The sequence below is a fragment of the Molossus molossus genome, unplaced genomic scaffold, assembly GCF_014108415.1.
Source record: "Molossus molossus isolate mMolMol1 unplaced genomic scaffold, mMolMol1.p scaffold_m16_p_4, whole genome shotgun sequence".
Classification (NCBI taxonomy): domain Eukaryota; kingdom Metazoa; phylum Chordata; class Mammalia; order Chiroptera; family Molossidae; genus Molossus; species Molossus molossus.
This window is the reverse complement of record NW_023425377.1, coordinates 55,757,994-55,767,890: the sequence shown is the minus strand read 5'-3', so window position 1 is coordinate 55,767,890 and position 9,897 is coordinate 55,757,994. Positions and strand designations below refer to the sequence as shown.

Here is a 9,897-nt window from a genome sequence, read left to right as displayed (position 1 = left end):
TTTACCTACTTCAAAGAGATGACCTGCTTAAAAACCTGCAATTTAGAGTAAGTTCAGTCCTTTTCATGAATCTTTCCAAAGATTTAACATATTTGCAAATGCATCAGAGTAAAACAATAACTGTCTATAAATGACATAAGTAGAATGACATGGTTATAGACTTGATTATAATGCAATTGATAAAGAACTTTGCTTTTTTCTTTGTAAGATATAACATTCCAAGATAACAATTTCTTGGTAAATAATAATTATGAAATGACATAAAGAACAATACAAAGCTCATATTTTTTTCAATTCAGTACACAATTTCATTATATAAAGAACAGATAATATGCAAGATTTTAAAACATTGAACATGGCTCATTGGAGGTGTGCACTGAACACTGAAACACTTAATAAATGTCACAATGTGTGGATCACAAAGACCTGGAGTACCACTGCTGGATGCCTCCTATAGGGAACCATTACTCTTGGCTTGCCTGGTGTCACTGACAGAACATGGGCTACCCCTGAGAGCTCCCTGTTTGAACTTGGCTCTGAATCTTTGCAAGTTTCATTTTAGAATAGCCTGAAATTTCACCATTTTAACAAAATATATGTATACAAATAGAACATAGTTATTGTTATTATTTTATTTGGCAAAACTTCCAATGTAATTTTTCAAGCATATCAAATAGGCCTAATTAGTTGAAAAAACTTAGGAGAATAAATTCTTTTTGATGGGGGGGGGGGGATTGCAGGGGTCAGCACATCCAGAGTGCAATGAATACACCTCACCCTGGGAAAACCACCTTCGTGATCATAGTATCTTCCCACCAGGTGAGTATGAGAATAAATTCTTGAGATATTCCAGGGCTTAGTAGAATAACTCAAAGTCATTTCTCAGTTTAAAAACAGTATCTTAAAATTTAAGCTTTGGGAAAATTGTCAAATATACTTAATCAAAAGATCATATTATGACCTTTTTATAGACCTAGGTAAAACAAACATATTTTATGGTTATAATTTTAACAGATATTAATTAAACTTAAATCAGTTTTAATATCAAACATTTTGTCCAGACCACATGATTCTGTTTAAGTATTTAATTGCTTTATGACAATTAAATATCACACCCTAATAATGCCACCCAGGGCAAAAAACACATCACATAATACACAGACAGGTTTTTCCAAAATGGTGGCAGAGTAAATGGAAGATACACAGACCATCTCCCAGGACCATACTGGAATTACAACTAAAATAAAGACAAATCATTGGGAAAAAAGCAACAGAAAAGCAGTTGGAGAGGACCCACAAAACCAGGGTCAGGAAAAAAAAACAAACACTGAATTGAGCCTGGTAGGGCTGCGGCGGTGCAAAAAGGTGAATAGGAGCCAACAGACAGTAGCTGTTTTAGCTGTGAGCAGCTCGCTCAAGCTGAAAATCCCAAGCTGGCTCCACAACACAGAGGGCAAAAAGAGAGCACTAAATTAGCTACAGACACTCACCTTGGGCTCCAGCAGGGGGAGGGTAGACTAAACTGGAAATCTGAGGGGACACCTGAGATTTGAAAAGCGCTCAGAATTTTTGCTGAGTCATGGCCACACAGGATGGTGGCCATCTTGCTCCTTCCCAGATGTCTGTGGAGAAGCAGCAGCCCCTCCCTTGAAGATATAACCCCACTAAGCTGGGCCAAAGAAATGCAAATTGAGGCTCATTAACAACCAGCATCAGCCCCACCCTCTGGAAATCCTCTTATGCTGGACACTTGAGGGAGTTTTTCATTCAGCTGAGGGTTACAACACAAGGCTCCTCAAGTAACTGAGAACAGTAGCCTCCATCAAAAAGCTAGAAGATAACTGAACCTTTCCTGGGCTTGCAAATCTATCCAGGAAAGTAAGACATGACAGTGGTGTTGAACATGAGTCCTCTCACTCCTTCAAACCTAGTAGAGGGAGCCACAAACTGCAAAATACAAATACCCACAGGGAAATTTGCATGCTCCAAAACACACTGAAATAGCCAAAATAGTGAAACAAAGAAACAAATCCCAAATAAAAGACAAGAGACCTCTACTGAAGATGAGATAAATGAAATGTAGTTAAGTAAGTTATCAGAGGTAGAGTTCAGAGCCATGATCTTGAGGAAACTCAACAGCATGAGTAAGGACATCAACACCATGAGTAAAGATATAGAAACATTGAAAACTAACCAAATGGAAATGAAGAATGACATAGCAGAAATAAAGAACACATTGAAAGACTAACCAGCAGAGTAGAGGAAGCTGAGGACTGGGTCAATGATATAGAAGACAGGATAGAAAAAATCAACCAATCAGAAAACCAAAAGAAAAAACAATTACAAAACAGAAAGACAGCTTAAGAGAATTGTGGGACAACTGGAAACATAACAACATTTGCATCATAAGAGTTCCAGAAGAAGAAAATAATGAGCAAGTGTTAGAGAATATTTTTGAAGCAATAGTGACAGAAAACTTCTCTAACTTGGTGAAGGAAGAAGGCATTCAAGTTTAAGAAGCACAGAGAGCCCCATGTAAGAAGAACCCAAACAGGCCCACACCAGGACACATAATAATTAAAATGCCAAAAATTAAAGACAAAGAGAGAATCCTAAAGGCAGCAAGATAAAAGCAACAGGTTACCTACAAAGAAACCCCTTTTAGGCTATCAGCTGATTTCACAACAGAAACACTATAGGCCAGAAGGGAATGGTGACCCGTCCCGCAGGTCGAGCAACGAGGACTCTAGAGGGGGAGTGAGGATGAGGAGGGACAAGAGACACGAGAAATGGAGACAAGACAGGGCTCTGATCAAGTCTCGTTTATTCTGGGGAAATTTACACAATATATAGGGCAGGAAAAACAAGATCATTTGTTATCAAGCAATAGTTATTGAGTAACCACCCCAAGCACGGGTGGAACAAAAGACTGAGTAAATGGTTCAAAATGCAGAGATAAAGCAGAGATATCCTGCCTTGGGGCAGGAGATGGCAGAGCAGATTTTACTTAAAGAAATGTAGAGATAAAGAAATGCAGAAGGCAGAGATATCCTGCCTTGGGGAAGGTGATGGCAGAGTGGATTTTAACAAAATGGATGCCATGCAAAATGTCTCCCACAGAATGGCATGAAGTAATCAAGGTCATGATAAAAAAGGATCTGAACCCAAGACTACTCTATCCAGCAAGGCTATCATTCAAAATAGAAGGTGAAATAAAGAGGTTCTCAGATTTAAAAAAAAAAAGTCTAAGGGAATATATTAGCACCAAACCAACACTGCAGGAAATGTTAAAAGAACAGCTGTAATTGGTTGAAATAGGAAGAAAAATAGAGCCACCGTAAACTAAAATGGCAATGAATAAACACATATCAATAAAAACCTTAAATGTAAATTACCTGAATGCCTGGATCAAAAGACACAGAGTAGCTGATTGGATAAAAAAACATGACTCATATATGTATTGTTTACAAGAGACCCACCTCACAACAAAAGACTCACATAGGTTGAAAGTAAAGGGATGGAAAAAAAAAAGGTTCCAAGCAAAAGGAAAGGGAAAAGAAGCCAATTTCAAAATCAAGGTGATAACTAGAGAAAAAAAAAAACACCACTTCATAATATTGACAGGCTCTATCCAACAGGAAGATATAACCTTAGTAAACATATATGCACCCAATATAAGAGCACAAAATATATAAAAAATTTTCTGAAGGACTTCAAAAAAGAAATTGACAGCAATACAATCATAGCAGGGGGCTTCAACATCCTGCTGACATCACTGGATAGATCTTCTAGACAAAAAATTAACAAGGAAATGCAGACTCTAAATGAAACGCTAGATCAAATACATTTAATAGATATCTACAGAGATTTACACTCCAAAACTGCAGAATTCACATTCCTCTCAAGTGCACATGGGACATTCTCAAATATAGACCACATGTTATGGCAGAAACTAGGTCTGTACAAGTTTAAGAAGGTTGAAATTATTTCAAGCATCTTCTCAGATTACAATGGCATGAAGCTAGAAATCAATTGCAACAAGAACATGCAAAGACGTTTGTACACAGAAGAGCTATATAGCATGTTATTAAACAATAAATGGGTTGCCAAAAAGATCAAGGAAGAAATTAAAACCTTCATGGAAACCAATTAAAATGAACACACAACAACACAAAATCTATGGGATGCAGCTAAAGCAGTTCTGAGAGGGAGGTTCATAGCACTATAGGCCTACCTCAAGAAACAAGAAAAATGTCTAATAGACTCTCTAACCTCACAACTTAACAAACTCAAAAGCAAACAAAAACAAAACCCCAGAGCAAGTAGAAGGAAGGAAATAGTAAAGATCAGAGCAGAAATAAATGACATGGAGACCAAAAAAACAATTCAAAGGATCAATGAAACAAAGAGCTGGTTTTTCAAAAAGATAAACAAGATTGATGGACCCTTAGCTAGACTCACCAAGAAACAAAGAGCAAGAACCCAAATACACAAAATCAGAAATGAAAGAGGAGAAGTAACAACTGACACCACAGAAATACAAAGATCGTTAACAACTACTATGATCAATTATATGGCAACAAATTTGACAATCTAAGCGAAATGGACAAATTTCTAGAAACACATAGTCTCCCAAAACTGGACCAGGAAGATACAGAAAACTTGAACAGACCAATAACAACAGAAGAAATTGAAGATGTAATCAAGACTCTCCCAGCAAACAAAGCCCAGGCTTGGATGGCCTCACGAGGGAGTTTTACTGAACATTCAAAGAAGAACTAACACCCATTCTCCTCAAACTATTCCCAAAAATTCAAGAAGAAGGAAGACTCCTAAACTCATTTTATGAGAACAGCATAATTCTAATTTCAAAACCAGAAAAAGACACTACAAAGAAAGAAAACTACAGGCCAATATCCCTGATGAACTTAGATGCCAAAATCCTGAACGAAATACTAGCAAATCAGATTCAGCAATACATTAAAAAAATTAGCCACCCTGACCAAGTGGGATTCTTCCCAGGAATGCAAGACTGGTACAATATTTGAAAATAAATAAACGATACACCACACAAGCAAAATAAAAGATAAAACCCATATGATCATATTAATAGATGCTGAGAAAGCTTTTGACAAAATCTAGCACCCATTTTTGATAAAAAAGCTCAGCATCGTGGGAATAGAGAAAACATATCTTGACATAATAAAGGCCATATATGAAAAACCTACAGCCAACATCATACTAAATGGGCAAAAACTTACAGCATTTCCCTTAAGAACAGGAACTAGACAGGGATGCCCACTTTCACCACTCTTATTTAGCGTAGTACTAGAAGTCTTAGCCACAACAATAAGACATGAAGAAAAAATAAAAAAAATCCAAATTGATAAGGAGGAAGTGAAACTGTCATTATTTGCAGATGAGATAATATTGTTCATAGAAAACCCTACAGACTCTATAAAAAATCTGCTAGATTTAATAAATGAATTTGGCAAAGTAGCAGGATACAAAATTAACATAAGATTGATGGCATTTTTATATACCAATAATGAACTCACAGAAAGAGAAACTAAAAAAGCAATTTCATTTACCATTGCAGAAAAAAAAAATTAGGATACCTAGGAATAAACTGAACCAAAGAAGTAAAGACCTATTTGAAAAAAACTACAGTACATTGAAAAAAGAAAAAAAGGAAGATATAAAAAAGTGGAAGCATATACTTCTTCATGGATTGGAAGAATTAACATCATTAAAATGTCCATACTATCCAAAGCAATCTATAGATCCAATGAAATCCCTATAAAACCCACCAATGAGATATTTCACAGAACTAGAACAAATACTTCAATAGTTCATATGGCATAAAAAGTACCCCAAATAGCTACAGCAATCTTGAAAAAAAAGGGCAAAGCAGGTGGGATCACAGTACCGGATATCAGGTTATACTACAAAGCCACTGTAATAAAAATAGCTTGGCACTGGCACAAGAACAGGCATATAGATCGATAGAACAGAGAACCCAGAAATTGACCCAAAACATTATGCTTAATTAATATTTGACAAAAGTGACAAGAGCATACAATGGAGTAAAAACAGCCTCTTTAATAAATGGTGTTGGGAAAATTGGACAGCTACATGCAGACAAATGAAACTAGACCATCAACTTACACCATACACAAGAGTAAACTCAAAATGGATAAAAGACTTAAGTGTGACTCATTAATCCATAAAACTCCTAGAAGAAAATATAGGCAACAAAATTTTTGACATCATACGCAGCAGAATTTTCACTGATTCATCACCTAAGGCAACAGAAACATAGGAAAAACTGAACACATGGGACTACATCAAACTAAAAAACTTCTGCAGAGCAAAAGAAACAACCATCAAAATGGAAAGGGAACACACTGTATGGGAGAACATCATTGCCAATGATACATCAGATAAGGGGTTAATTTTCAAAATATATAGAGTGTTCATACAACTCAAGAAAAGGAAGACAAAGTCCAATTATAAAATGGGCAGAGGAGCTAAATAGACACCTCTCTACACAGGACATACAAATGGCCAAAAGACTTATGAAGAAATGCTCAACATCATTAATCATCAGAGAGATGCAAATAAATACAACAATGAGGTATCACCTCACACCTGTCAGAATGGCCGCCATCAACACATCATCAAACAACAAGTGCTGGTGAGGGTGTGGGCAAAGGGGGACTCTAGTATACTGTTGGTGGGAATGCAGACTGATGCAGCCATTGTGGAAAGCACTATGCTGTTTTCTCAAAAAATTGAAAATTGAATTGCCATTTGACCCAGTGATCCCACTTCCAGGAATATATCATAAGAAGCCTGAAACACCAGTCAGAAAGAATGTATGTACCCCTATGTTCATAGCAGCACATTTACAAATGCTATGATCTGGAAACAGCCCAAGTGTCCATCAATAGATGAGTGGATCAAAAAGCAGTGGTACATATATACAATGGAATATTATGCAGCTGTAAGAAAGAAAGATCTCTTATCATTTGAGATGACATGGAGAGACCTGGAAAGTATTATCCTAAGTGAAACAAGCTAAGCAGAGAAAGACAAATATCACATGATCTCACTCATTTGTGGAATATAATGAACATAACAGTCTGAGGAATGGGGTAGTCTCATAGATGTGGAAGTGGGGAACAGACTGATAATCCCCAGGAGAGGGAGTGGGGGAGGGAGAGATAAAACACAGAACTTATATGGATGTATGCATGAACAATGGACATGGACAACAAAGGTGGGGACAAGGTGGGGAGTGAGGGAGAAGGGGGAATCTGTGGGGGGAAAAGGAGAAATATCTGTAACAAAAATAAATTAATAAAAAAATATCAAAAAAAAAAAAAAGGAAATGCTCAACATCACTAATCATCAAAGAGATGCAAATTAAACCAACAATGAGGTATCACCTGTCAGAATGGCTGCCATCACCAAATCATCAAACAACAAGTGTTGGCCAGGGTGTGGAGAAAAGGGGACTTTAGTACACTGCTGGTGGGAATGCAGACTGGTGCAGCCACTATGGAAAACAATATGGTGTTACCTCAAAAAATTAAAAATTGAACTTTCATTTGACCCAGTGATCCCACTTCTAGGAATATACCCTAAGAAGCCTGAAACATCAATCAGAAAGAATATATGTACCCCCATGTTTGTAGCAGCACTATTTACAATAGCTAAGGTCTGGAAACAGCCCAAGTGTCCATCAGTAGACAAATGGATAAAAAAGCAATGGTACATATACAAAATGGAGTACTATGCAGCTGTAAGAAAGAAAGATCTCTTATCCTTTGAGACTACATGGAAGGACCTGGAGACCATTATGCTAAATGAAATAAGCCAATCAGAGAAGGACAAATACCACATGATCTCACTTATTTGTGGAATATAATAAATGGAAAAGGCTGATGAATGAAGTGGACTCAGAGACATAGAATGACAAACCTCAGAGTAGGGGGATGGGGGTGATGGATGAGATGAACCAAAGAACTTATATGCATGTATGCATAACCAATGGACATAGACAGCAATGCTAGGGGTGTGGTGGTGGTCACAGGATGGGGAGAATGTGGCCTAGGGGGGAGAAAGGAGAAACATTTGTAACAAAAATAAATTAATAAAAACTTGGAGGAAAAAAAAATACAAACATGGATCACATAAAGATCATATATATGAAGACCCAACACATAAAGACCATACACATAATCCAAATGACTAATTTTTGTACAGAATATGCAGAATTTTTCTCATATGTTTTTAATGGCTTTTAAGAAGGGCAGAAAAGGGGAGGGAAGTTTCTAAATGCTAAGCAGGAAGACCTTTAATGCTAAGTTCCTAAATGCTAAGCAGGTGAGGCTTTCATTGAAAGCTTCAAGGGTTGTGAATGATCAGTGGAAACAAAGGAAGTCTAGGCTCTAATCTAAGGAAATAAGTAATAGGAAAGAGTTTGGGTGGGGCTGCTTGGGCTCCCTAGAAATAATATAGGAAAGAAGCGAGCCTAGATGAGCCTCACTGAAAAGTCAGAAACCTCCAAGACATAGATGTGACATGAAAAGAGTGAAATGGTCAAAATTGATGTAATAAATGCTCTATATATTAGAAATCATGTTTGTGGATGTGTTTACCCCATGCCCTGAAGGTGGCCTTAACAATGACCAGAATATTAGCCAAATACCCTGAGAATGAATTTACCCCACTCATACAGGGTACTGAACTCCATGCTGGTCAAACAGGCAGGAGAGAAGGGGTCCCTTTGGACATAAGGGGCAAAAGGGTCCTGACTCATTGGACCCCATCACCCAGGTGTCACATAAGGACAGTTGTGTGAGTGGGTGACTATGTGTCCAGAGGACAGGTTTATCTTTCATCTCAGCATTGATAAGACATGCTACTTACTCCACAGCTGACAGGTATAGTTACCCCACAATGATGACGGCAAGAGAAAATGCTATGAAAACAACACTAGGTCCACCAGTGTCATCAAGGAATGCCACCAGAGAGGAATTAGGTGGAAGAAGGGGACTGGATCCTGACTGGGGTTTTTGTTTTCTTTATAAACTTGAAACTTTCATAAACTTCTGCAACCTTTATAACCTTCTATAAACCTTTCTACAATTTTCACAAACCTTACCCATTCAGGAATAACCATTATTAAAACAACTAAATTTTAATTCCTGTCTTGTAAAAAATGTATCTCTATACCTTATGTCTTTATTAAAACCATACAATTTATTTCCAACTTAATTTGAACTTATAACTTTTAGAAACCTCAATTTCCACTGACAACCAAAAAAATAAATATAAGGACAGAAAATAGTTGTTTGTTTTTGTTATTATTTTTTCCACAAAGCACCTGGTAATTAAGCCCTGAGATTGTTGGCTCCTGTGACTCAAAAACTCCTCTGTTCAAACAGAACAGCAGGACCAGATAAGGCACCAAGGCTACACTCTTTCAGCCCCTCCTCCCGGCTGTTATAACAGCTTCAGGCTGGTTAGCAAGAATTCCTCCACATTGTCCTCCCCTGCTCTTTAGACAGGCCTCTTCCTTTTGAACTCTTTAGAACTTTTTCTAAGCTTGTTTTACAGACATGGGAAAGATGCTGATAAAGACACCTCCTTAATGCATATGCTGGACTGTCTCCTGAAGAACAAACAGCAACTCCTCAAAGCACCCTCCTCCCCATGTCTGTTCAACATCAACACTATCTCCTCCCTGCCCCAATTGCCCTTTATTCTTTAAAGGCCCCAATAAAAGAGCAGCTCTCTTCTTCCCTGCCCTGGTCCTGCCAGTCAATGTATAGGTCCTTTCCCTGACTATGGGAAAAGTAATACATTTCCTCCTTTATCTCTCTCTTC

At 37.5% G+C, this 9,897-nt stretch overlaps 1 non-coding gene across 1 annotated transcript; it reads right to left on the bottom strand.

Annotated features, from left to right (window-relative positions):
• Nucleotides 1–669: 669 nt before the first annotated feature.
• LOC118616730 lies at nt 670–827 on the bottom strand. Its single transcript, XR_004956697.1, has one exon. It is a non-coding gene; the product is annotated as a U1 spliceosomal RNA (small nuclear RNA).
• Nucleotides 828–9,897: the final 9,070 nt, after the last annotated feature.